General features: G+C 47.2%; 1 pseudogene; it reads left to right on the top strand.

Moving 5' to 3' along the window:
• The first annotated feature begins 9,799 nt into the window (after positions 1-9,799).
• LOC114699479 lies at positions 9,800-11,184 on the top strand (annotated as a pseudogene).
• Positions 11,185-12,505: the final 1,321 nt, after the last annotated feature.

The raw sequence follows: 12,505 nt of genomic DNA, 5'->3' as shown, positions 1-12,505 counted from the left end.
TTCTGGGAATCCTAGGAAGGGCTGAGTAACAAATCACAGCATTTGTAATGTGCTCAGAAGTTCTCTTGAGTTGTGCCATTTTTTTTTTTTTTGCTTTGTTTTCTAATTCTGGCCTCCGGGAGCTCCTTGAAGTCACTGTATCAAACCCAGCTGGTATGAGTGGAATGGGAATTTGACGACCTAGGGCTTGAACGTGCAGTCCTCCTCCCTCAGCCTCCTAAGGAGCTGGGATTCTAGGGCCATGCCATCAGTTGTTTTCTTTAGTTAAAACTTACTCGTAATTTATTTTTGAGTCAGCCATGGCAGTTTGTGCCTGTAATTCCAGTACTTCGGAGGTGGGACCAAGAAAAAGAGTTCAGAGCAATCTCCAGCTACATAGTGAGTGAAGCTGAGGCCAGACAGAGCTACATAAGGCCCTGGCTCAAAAAAACAAACTAACTCTAAAAGCTGGGAATGGTGACCGAATCAGCTTTCCATCACGGAGACAAAGCAGCTGAGCTAATGATAGTCGACTTAAAGGACGAAGGGTTCCTTTTGGCTCCTGATTTCAGAGCTTCCATTCATGGTAATTTGGCCCTGTGGCTTCTGGGCCAGTGGCCATCACATGACTGAAGGGAGAGAAGGGGCAGGGCCAGCTTCCCCTGAACTGCAAACCCTCAGTGGCCAAACTTCCTTCTAGGCTCCACCCCCTGAAGAGTCCACCATCTCCTGACTGTCAGCAAGTCTTTAGAGGCCTCTAGGTAACATTCGAGAGCTAGCATATAAATCAGATGTAGTAGTAATGTTAGCGGTAGCTAACATATAAACCAGACAGCGCACATGCCTGTAATCCCAACACCCATGAGAGGGAGACAGGAAGACCTCGAGTTCAAGGTCAGCCTGGGCTACACAGCAAGACGCTGTCCCAGAAAGAAAATAAGCAGTCAAGCAAACAGTAAGAGCTAAACTGTAGCAATTTGGTTCTTGGGAGGATAATAACGCTCCTCGAAGTTTATATATATTATCTGTTTAAGTTGAACCTCTCGGCCTTCAATTTTCTAGGTAGCCAAGAACAACCCTGAGTTTCTGACTCTCTTACTTCTGCTTCCTGAGTATAGGATTGCGTCACTGTACCTGGGCAACTTAATGTGGACTTCTCATAAAATCGAAAGCTGGAGGGATGGCAGCTCAAAGAGTAAAGACACTTGATACCAGGCCTGATGGCCTGAGTTCAATCTCTGGGACCCATATGATGGAGTGTCTTAGTCAATGTTCCATTGCTGTGAAGAGACACCATGACCATGGCAACTCTTATAAAAGAAAACATTTAATTGGGCTGGCTTACAGTTCGAGGTTTAGACCATTATTATCACAGCAGGGAGCATGGTGGCAAGCAGGCAGACATGGTGCTGGAGAGGTAGCTGAGAGTTCTACATCTGGATCCACAGGCATTAGAAAGAGAGAGACTCTGGGCTTGGAATGGGCTTTTTAAAACCCAAAGCCTACACCCCTGGTGCCACACTTCCTCCAACAAGGCCACACCTCCTAATCCTTTTCAAATAGTGCCACTCCCTGATGACTAAGCATTCAAATGTATGAGCCTATGGGGGTTATCCTTACTCAAATCACCATATGGAGGGAGAAAACCAACTTCCCCAAGTTGTCCTCTGACTTCTATACGTACACTGTAGCATATCTGTGTATATATGCATAAAGGAGGCCTGGGGGTATGGCTCTATGGTGGTGTGCTTGCCTAACTTTCATGAGCCCCTGTCTCCCAACATTGCTAAGCCAGGGTATATTAAATTAATGAACTATTTTGTGTGTATTTTTTAAAGTTTCTAAAGTAGATAGACATCTGGGTGAGGACTGCTTGCTCTATGTCCCAAATCCTTCATGCATTTTGTTATTTTGTTTAATCTTTCCCACCTGCCTGCAATGCATTTTAGAAGCATAATTTGTGTGTACCCTATTAGCCCCAGTGTCAGAGTGTCTCATGCTACAGTGGCTGGCTTAAAGGGCAACAAAGGAAAAATCACTAATAAAATCTAAGCGAGGAGAAATATGTAATTAAAACACTCACTCACATGCCTTCTAGCCCATTGATGTAGGGGGAAAAAAAACATGCCCTGGGCTCATTATCTAAAATTGTCTCTCTCTGTTGTGGACAACTGCACAGACTCAGGAGAGAGCCAAAATGCTAAGGGCATGTCTGAGATGCTGCTCCAAGTCTACCGTTCCTGTGGCTGCTACCACACCTGGTCAATAAAAAGGAGGTAATACAACCTAGCTGGCCTCATAGCCGACATCATAATAGAGAACGAGACCCACCATGCTGTGCACATCCCTCAAGGGACTGTCCTGACTGCCCCCTTTTCTCTGAGACATACTTACATGCTGTCTCCTCACAGCTTCTATTATAAAGAACTGTCATCAGTAAGGGCAAATGCCTTAAACTGGAGAATTTCTCCACCACACAGGAGCCAAAGCGTCTGAACTTTTCACAGAAAGGAGCCCACCTCTCAAGAGAAGGGTTAATAGAAATCACAGCTGCTCTTGTTTAGAACCAGCTCTCTGCATTAGGCCCCAATTCAGGCTAACAAGCTAAATGGAGTCAATTCATATTTATTTGTGTTCCAGTCACCAGGATGTAACTAACCAGGAAGTCCTTGATCTGATTTTCCAAGAAATCCAGATGAGGCAGCTAACAGTCACATGAAAAGATGACCTTCAGGAGCCTGGTACTGTCTCCTCCAGACAGTTCTTCCGCCTACCTCGCCTCACAAGGAGCCTCACAAAGAAAACAATGAGCAACCTACTTTGATCCTTGGTCTCTGCTTCCTTCTGCCTCTTCCCACCAGGAAACCAACTTTGGCCTGCCTCACAGTCTACTTCAGGGGTTCTCAACCTGTGGGTTGTGACCCCATGGGGTTGAATGACCCTTCCACAGTGGGTCAAATATTAGATATCCTGCATAGCAGATATTTATATATGTATGGCTCATAACAGTAGCAAAATATAGTTATGAAATAACCACAAAAATAATTTTATGGCTGGGGGTCACCACAACATGAGGAACTGTATTAAAAGGTCACAGCATTAGGAAGGTTGAGAGCCACTGCTCTACTTTATGGAATGAAGCTCTCTTTAAAGCAAGCTGTTGGAATTTAGTCCCTTGACAAGGAGTGCTACCCATCCATTGGTGACTTGAATAGCCCCAAGTGGACGTCCTGAATCACAGTGCCCTCATCACCACACACCCTGAAGTGCTCCTCTTAGAAATAGATTCCTTTGCCAGGTCTGGAGGTGCATACCTACAAGCCTAGAATTCAGGAGGCTGTGGCAGGAGGATCACAAATTTGAGGCCAATCTGGGCTACATAGCCAGTTTCAGGCTAGACTGACCTACACAGACAGACCTCTCCTTAAAACACGGAAAAGGAAAAAGTAAAGCGATGCATTGTATTCAATCCTGTACAGTCCTTCATAATGAAACAAAAACGAACAGTTCTCTACACACACACACACACACACACACACACACACACACACAAAAAAAAAAAAAAAAAAAAAGGAAAAGCAGAAGTCCCATGCTTTAACCACCAGACCTGACCATTTGGATCCCAACCCAAGATATCTTACACAAACATCTGGACCCTACCCCTAGTTGTTACCGGGCTGTGACCTGGTTGTTAAGGTCAGAGCCCTGGCCCTAACAAGCGCCTTGGCCACCTGTCTTCAACAGCCCTTGAAGAGACAAGTAAGTGAAAATCAGAGAAAGGAGATTTATTCAGTGTGGCCACTCTAGGAAGAAGAACAAATAAAGAGGTCCAAAGAGTCAGGGTGTGTCAAAAAGACACAGGCCATCCTCGTAAAGGGTTCTTAGGTGGAGGAGAGAGGAATGAGGAAATATTAGGTAGAAAAGACCTAGACAACGAGGAGAAAGAGACACAGGATAACTTCCGTGGGTGGGGGAAGCCTGGATCAATACCCAGTCACCCTAAGCTTTAGTCAAAAGGGCTTTTTATAACATGCCAAGGGGATTGGCAAAAGACCTCCCCTCAAAGCACACCACCTAGCCAAGTGTAGACCCTTCCAAACACCTGGTAAACACACCCCTGGCCAAATCATCTAGTATGCAGCCCTGCTGGGTAAAGCAGGCTCAGATTCTCTGACCCTGAGTAAGGTCTTACTAGAGAGCCTCTGTGGGCCTCCACAGTCTCTAAATGTACTAACCTTGCTTTTTGGCTTCTATAGTTCCGACTCTGGCTAACTGTTCTTATTAACTGAAGTATGTCAACCCAGATCATGTTTATTTGTGTGCTTAAAAGCTCACCCCGAGAAAGGCTCAGAGCTACCCCTTGTAGTTGCTGGCTGGCTTTTTATTGGCTTAAACTCATGTCCAAAGAGGCTTCTCAGGTGAATACCTGACAATACTCTCTCTCTTTTTTTTTTTTTTTTTTTTTTTTTTTTTTTTCAAGATAGGTTTCTCTGTTAGCTTTGACCTTTCTGGACTCATTGTAGCAGGCTGCTCGAACTCACAAGATCGCGCTCTCTCTGAGTGCTGGGATTAAAGGCGTGCGCCACCACGGCCCAGCTTAATACTCTCAACTCTAAGCACTAACAGACATCCTGATCCTATATCTCAAACGAAAAGAGCCAGGCTGAGATTCTGCTTTCCACCTTCAAAGACACTTTCTCCCATCCCCAAACAGGAGTTTCCCAGAAGACAAAAGCTACCAATCAAAGGACTGGAGGACTCTCCAGCATCACTTCTCACATAAACTAGAGGCCCTAGAGGCTCACAATGCCTCAGCTTTTTCAGAAGTACCAGACTTCCCACATCTTTACCCCCAAGAACTGTCTTTTTGTTTATGATTTTGAGATAGGCTCTCACTGTATAGCCCAGGCTAACCTGCAATTCCCAATCTTATCTCAGCCTCCAAAAAGCTAAGATTGTAGGTGTGTATTGTATCTCTATGCCAAGTTGTTGTAGCATTCAGCTTGATTGGCTCCCCATTGGCTTGCTTCGCTGGGGGGGGGGGGGTGGTGAGGCTGGTGGGGGCTCGTTGGGGCTTGCGCTGGTGGTTGGGATTGATTGTGAGGTCAGACGTGGATTGCGATACTTTCCCCCCCGCCTTCCTTCTTCATTTTTCATCCTAAATTCTTCCTTTAACTCTTCCTTTCTTTCTTTCTTTCTTTCTTTCTTTCTTTTTTTTTTTTTTTTTTTTTTTTTTTTTTTTTTTTTTTTTTTTTTTAGGAGAGGCTAGGGTTCAAACCCAAGGTCTTAGGCATTCTAGGCCAGCACTCTACCACTGAGGTACATCCCTGGCCTTGGTTGTTGTTTGGTTTTGTTGTTGTATTTTTCCCTTTTAATTATATCTTTTTCATGGAGAACAAGTGAGTATTCTGCTATGACTAAAAGCAAGAGGTCCTGATGACCTTTCCCCTCTGAGAAAGAGCTAAAGATATCCACATTCTTCCTCACTCTGTAATATACCAGCCTCTAAGCTCCAGTCCCCTCCAGCCTTGAACTCAAAATGGTTTTCATTAAAGAAAACCATTTTTGTTGTTGAGAATAGGGTGGCTCAATCCTAGGCTGGCCCAAAGTCATGATGCTCCTGCCTCAGCCTACTGAGTGCTGAAATTACAGGTATGTGCCACTTCATCTGCTTATAGCCAAAAACTGCTGGTGCATCTTTAATCTGAGGATGGAAAAGGACATAGTTCAGTGATAGAAAATGTGCTTAGCGTGTTTGAGACCCTAGGTTCCATCCTCAGCACCAAATGAAAGCAACTGGCCTTGAGTTGGGTGGTAACAAGACCTGCTGAACTGCAGACATGCACAATAGACTCTGCCCACTGTCCAGAGGTAAACAGCTCCCAGCTCACCCCTTTAGAAACCAGAGAGTAACAGATTAGGACTCTACTCTGAGCAAGAGTTTATAGTCACCCCACGATGGTATAAAATGAAAGGAAAACATGTCCTAGGGCTGGGAATGTAACTCAGTGACAGAGCACTTGCCCAGCACACAGGAAGCTCGCATTTGAGACCCCGAGTACTGCATAAGCCAGGTGTGGTGGTACTCACCTGTGATCTTAGTACTTAGGATATTGAGGCAGGAGGATTAGAAGTTCAAAGTCATCCTCGACTACTTAGTGAGTTAGAAGCTAGTCTGGGTTACATGAGCCCAAGTTTCAGGAAAGAAGGAAGGAGGGAGAGAGGAAAGGAAGGAAGGAGGAAAGAAGGGAGGGGGAAAGGAGGAAAAGAGGGAGGGAGAAAGGGAGAAAGGGAGGGAGGGAGAGAGGAAGAGAGGAAGGGAAGGAGGAAGAAAAGAGAAACATTTGCTAATCCCATGTGACAAGACAAGCTTGTCCTTGGCCTTGCTGCTCTCTTTCTGACTGCCCACAGAGTCTCTGGGCTTCTCTCCCTCTCTTCACCTGACATTGCTGACATGCTTTCCTTGACAACTTTAATGAGATGGATCTGATATTTTTAATACAAATTAAATAAACTGTTTCTTACTGGCTGCCCCTTTAGTTCTCCACTCTCCCTGATCTATGGAGAAAAGGTCTCACAGAGATGACTGAATAGAAGAGATGCCTTTTCTGAGAAGACGACAAATGCCGAAGCTGAACAACCCAGTCCTTGAGAACTGACAGGAGAAAGCCACTCATGGGGTACAATGTCTTCTTTATCAATTTTGTTTCCACCAGTTGCTCACACTCAACAGAGTCAGGTCATGTCTCAGGTCTTGCACACGTCCCTGAAAGCACATGTATAGTAAAAACATTACAATTCATAACATAGAGTCGTCTCGAACATGAGCTGAGGGGTCTCAGGCAGCTTTCCTCAGCGGTGCATGGTGTGACAGCATGCATGCTCCCAAGCATGAAGAGCTGTGTCCCCAACCAAGGCTGCTTTGAACCTATTAGGGCTTTTTAATCAGCTCTCTGGCTATCCTTTCCCATGTTGTCTTTGGCTGTTCGTTGGTGTTCATGAGATTGCTTCAGGATCAGCTCATCTTTTTTCAGAGCTTCCAATTGCCCCTATTTGCTAAGAACTCCCTAATCTCCGCTGGTAGATCAAAGACTTTAGCGGCTCTCACTGGCACCAACGACTGTGGCACAGTCATCTGCTCGTTCATCTGGAGCTCAGTGTCTATATTTGCTTTTCTGTTTATCTTTGTCCGTCTGTTTTTAAGACAGGGTCTCACTGTGTAGACCAGGCTGGCCCTGAACTCACAGGTCCACCTGCCTCTGAATTGCTAAAATTTCTTTCCTTGGGGAGAGATGTAAACAATGTCTGCTCCTCCTCCTGAGGTCCCAATGGCAAACTGAGGTATGATTCCCCCAAAGTTCATTGGGGGGGTGGGGGTAGGGTATTATTTATTAGGCTTATTACAGAGTAGTGGGTGAGGGGTTATGGTCAGGAGCACAGGTGATCTGAAAGTAGCCACCTAAGTGTCCTTAGGAATGATGACTTCCCCACGAGCACATAGTTGGAACCTCTTCTCCTCATTCTTCCCCACTCCTATCCTCTAGCCTCTCCCAGAGACCCTGGAGTCCCGTGTGTTAAGGCAGAGTTACATACAACTGCCCAGGAGGGGGACATGATGATCTTCGGTGAGCAGGCCCAGATGGACTCTTGACAATGGAGGCAGTTCGGCTCACAGAACAGTTCTGTCCAACACTCAGCCTCCTGGGTGCCGAGGTTAAAGGTCACCATGCCTAGCTAGCATTGTTTTTTTGAGACAGGGTTTTGGGCAGCCCAAGCTGGCCTTGAACTCACTATGTAGTTGAAGCTACCCTGAGCTAGTCCGTGGCCCGCGCCAGAGTGGAAGAGCCCTGCAGGCCGTGACTGCTTCTCATCTTCTTCTTAGTAGCACAATTGTGCTCTTAGTCATGCTATTTATAAACAATACACTAACATCCCAAGCTGTGGGCTTACAAGTTTAAGAACTTGTATTTCTTTTAAAAGTTTTCATTTTTAATTGTGGGGGGAAGGGTAAGGTATATGCGTGTGAGTGTAGGTGCTTGAAGACCAGAGGCACCTATACTAGATCCCCTGGAGCTGGAGTTACAGACAGTTATGAAATGTCTAGTGTGGTTGCTGGGAACCAGATCAGGTCCTCTGAAGGAGCACTACAAAACCACTGATTTGTCTCTCTGAGGCCCCAGAAATTATATTTATAATAAACTTCCCAAGGCTACTGATTATTGGCAAATTACTTTTAAGAACCATCAGCACAGAGTTTTCTAACTATTTTTCTCAGCTTATTTTTATTTTACTTATTATTTGTTTGCTGTTTTGTTTTGTTTTCTGAGACAGGGTTTCTCTGTGTAGCCCTGGTGGTCCTGGAACTCTATGTAGACAGTGTTTTTCTTAGTTTATGATGACAGCTGCCTTCCCTTCCTTAATTAAGTGGCTCTCAAACATTAGTGGATGAGCCCCTGGAGAACTTGTTAAAACCTAGCTCCACAGCCAGGAAAATGTCCAATGCCTGTCATCTCAGCGTGTGGGAGGGGAAAGCAGAACAATCAGTAATTCAAGGCCAACCTTGGCCACACAGAAACTTCAAGGCCAACCTGGGAGTTCTGTTTGGTGTTTTGTCAACTTGACCCAAACTCGGGTCATCTGGGAAGAGGAAAACTCAATCTGAGAAAAGGCCTCTACCAGGCTGGACTGTGAGCACCTCTGTGGGGCAATGTCTTGATTAACAATGATGTGGGAGGGCCCAGCCCACTTAGTGTAGGAGTCCCACCCCTGGGATGCTTGTCCTGGGCTGTTTAAAAAAGCAGTCTGAGAGGGCCAAGGAGAGCAAGCCAGGAAGCACCAATCTTCCATATCCTCTGCTTCAGATCCTCCTCCAGGTTCCTGCCTTGAGTTCCTGCCCCTGACTTCCCTCAGTGATGGAGTGTGACCTGAGAGTTGTAAGCTAAAATAAACCCTTTCCTCCCCAACTTGCTTTTTGTCATGGTGTTTTATCACCGCAAAAGAGAGTGAACCAGAACAGTGAGCCACATGAGGCCATGTCTGAACAAAACCAAACCCAAATATAAAATAACTCCCACCCCCTTATCTCCTGCTTCCATCCCCAGAGGCTCCCATTCTGTGGGTTTAAGGATATGTTTGTAACAAGCTCTCAGGTAACACTGATGTTGCCTGTTTTACCACACTTGGGGGCATCTCAGCCTTAGCACAGGCTCACATGGCCTCAACCCTGTTGACACTGAGAGATGTGTATCAGGGAGCAGGCCTGTGTGCTACAGGATGGGTAGCGGCATCTCTGCTCACTAGATGCCAGCATTGACAGACCTTTCAGATATCCCCACGTGTCTTCCGGAGAGTGACTGAGAGCTACTACTGTGGAACAAGCCCTTAATAACAATCCTCTTTAGCCTCCACATCCCATCAGAGCAAAACCCTGTTTCCGTATCCACAGTGCCATGTGTAGGCCACCAGATACCTCCTGAGGAATAAGGGATCTAATGGAGGTGAAGCCCATTCATGATTTTCTCCGATTCCCTTTCTTGGGGATTTTGTCTCATCATGATAAAGCCTAAGAAGGACAAAGCAAGAAGTTGCTACCACCAGGAAAGACAGGTTCCCAGCCTTCTCTGGCCAGGAACACAGAGACTGTCGACATTATCAGCCTCCCTTCTTTGTTCAGAAGGGCTGGTTCCCTGTGGGGAATTACATCAATGATCCCACACGGGAAAAGGAACAGGTCTTACTTTTCCAGGGAAGAGTGTGGGGTGATGGTGGATTCCCCACCCAAGCCACACCCATACCACTCTACCCAGGAGAAAAAAAGCAGATGGGTCTAGCATCTGCCTTCTCAGATGCTTGGGGGCCCTGGCAGGATGAGCTTTGGGACAGTCTGGGGAGATTGAGTGGCAGTGAGAGTCTCAATGAGCTAGCTTGGGTCACCGAGCTTGGGGGCCCTCCAGACTGCAGACGCATGCAGGCGGTGCCTCTCCTTCTGGGCTTCTCTGTGCCTCTACAGTACACGGCTGTCCCCTTGCCACCATACTCTATAAACAACACAACCAAAACACTGCAGGGTGAGCATTTTAGAAACTGGGAAAGTGTAGAAAGAAAAATATTTTTGGCCAAGGGCTGATGCTTCCCCCATCCACAGCATCATGCTGACCGCTGCTCTCTGCAGCCATGCACACTAACAGCAAAGGCCAGGAGCTAAGGATTTGGGGACCACGACAGCAAGTCAGGGAGTCTGCGGAACTGCCCCACAATCGATCCCTGCTCTTGCCTGGGCTCCTGGCTACTGCCATGTATCTCTGAATCTAGAGCAGCTTGGTGAGGCGTCACTGTCCTATCTAAGATAATTGGAGAATAAACTGTTCCTTTCTGGGTTGTCCTGGATCAAAAAGAAGCACCTTGCATTTGTGCCAACCAGGTCTTCAGGCCAAGTTTTATGGATGCCGCAGGGTAGTTGACGTCTTGCTCACTGACCTGTGGGGGAGATTACCACTCATCATACTTTCAGGACTGTGAGACAGAGATTCTTACAAGAAGTGTAGTGGAGTAGGACTTTCCAGCTCACGGACAGTGTGGGTGTGTTTTTATGGTGTTTCCCTGAATTAATTGACTCTTTAATGGGCTGGGATAAAATCTGACGGAGCTAGCCAGTGCAGCCAAGCAGGTGTAACCTTTCGAGCCATTTTGCGGCAGGAGTAGAAGGCAGTAGGGTGGGGGAACCTCACTGGGGCCACAGCAGCCAGCAGTTAGAACCACCCCCGTCTGGCCGGAGGTCAGAGGAGTGCAGGAACTCCACTAGAGGATCTGTCTTCTCACATTATCCACCTGGTGTACAAGGAGGATTCAGCACTGACTTCGGACCCACCTGCTGGCGTTAAGGTCTTCCCCAAAGAGGAGGTCCTCACCGACCTGCAGGTCACCATTCAGGGCCGTGAGGAGAATCTCTGTGCCAGAGCTCTGTTCAGTATAAAGCTCCTACTGGGCAAAGACTTCCTTGCCTCCCCACCCAAGGCCTATTCTCTAAGACCTTGCACCTAAATGTGGGAGTCAATGGTGAGATCTGTGACAACGTGTTCAAAGGGACTGGATGGCTGAGGTGGGCATCGACATGCGCTGCTGACCAAGCGCCTACTCTGATGCACCCTAACCCAGAGTCTGTGCCCAAGAAGGAGGGCGCTGCTTTTGGAGAACTATGAAGAGTAGGCTGCCAGTGGCCCATCTGGTAAAGGGCTGAGCTACCTGGGATCTCAGCATGGTGCTGTAGCCTCCTCCACTGACTCGAGGACCCCAGGAATCTAGGAGGAACCAAAGATCCCATGGTGAAGAAGCACACAGGCTAGCAAAAGTAAGCAGCCAAGAAAATGTCCGACACAGAGAGGCCAGCACTGAGGAGACTGTAGGGGGCTCTTCTTCCTTCCTTCCTTTCTTCCTTCCTTCCTTCCTTCCTTCCTTCCTTCCTTCCTTCCTTCCTTCCTTCCTTCCTTCTGTTCTGTGCCCCCCACCCCACCCCACGGTGTCTAAGTTATTTCATTTATGGCTGGCGTGGGAGAAGAGGAGCACCCGAACCTGGATTTGTTTGTCTAAATAAATCTGGAAAAGAAAATAAACAAAAAGGACAGAGATAGCTTGTAAGACAGAGAGGAAACTAATAGACAGCTCCAACGTGGAGGGAGCCGAGTACAGGTCTCTGGCCGCCCGGTCTCCCTGCAGATTGGCTTTCTCTGCTCTTGCTCACATGGTGCTTATGACGCTGCCCCTCCTGCAGATACCACCCAGTGTCCCCTCTATCTGACACAAGACTTTAGGCAGAGAGAACCTGAAAAACTCAGCTGGGGTCAGGTGTGCAGCTCGGGTCAGCCAGCTCTGAAGACAAGCAAGGCTCGTCCATCCTGAAGAGAAGGGAAACAAGGGGCACAGCTGTCGAGGCTGGTTCCCCCAGGGGCAGATTTGAATCAGGGATCTGAGCACGTGTTCATCTGGAAAGAAACATGTAATGGTCAACCTTGATTGTCAACTTGATGGGCTTTAGAAGCACTGTGGAAACATATCTCTGAGCATGTCTGAGAGACTTGTCTAAATCAGGGTAACGGAGGTGAGCAGACCCACTCTCCACATGGGTTGTGTTGTTCTGAGGGTTGGGGACTCAGACTGAATCAAATGGGGAAGATGAGCACAAACAAGCATGTATCTCTGCTTCCTGCCTGGATGTAATGCAACCATCTGCCACCTGCTCCTGGCCCCAGCTCCCTGCCGTGACGGACTGCACCCTTCAACCGTGAGCCAAAATCAACCCTGTCTTGCGTAAGTTGCCTTTGTCAGGCATTTCATCGAAGCGATAAGACAAATCGCTAAAACAATGCCCAAGGCAGCCTTACCATCTTCACTCCCCTTCATTACTGGTTGGGACTCTTCATATGCCAAGTCTCACCCAAAAGGCAAGGAAGCCTGATGCATCAGCCCTCGCTCGCCAGCCTCCCTGGAGCAAATGAACCCAAAGGCAAATGGAAGGCCTTTCTTGAACCTT

This window comes from Peromyscus leucopus, chromosome 4 (assembly GCF_004664715.2).
Source record: "Peromyscus leucopus breed LL Stock chromosome 4, UCI_PerLeu_2.1, whole genome shotgun sequence".
In the NCBI taxonomy this organism is placed as follows: domain Eukaryota; kingdom Metazoa; phylum Chordata; class Mammalia; order Rodentia; family Cricetidae; genus Peromyscus; species Peromyscus leucopus.
Note: the sequence above shows the minus strand (reverse complement) of the source record. Positions and strands in the feature narration are given on the sequence as shown.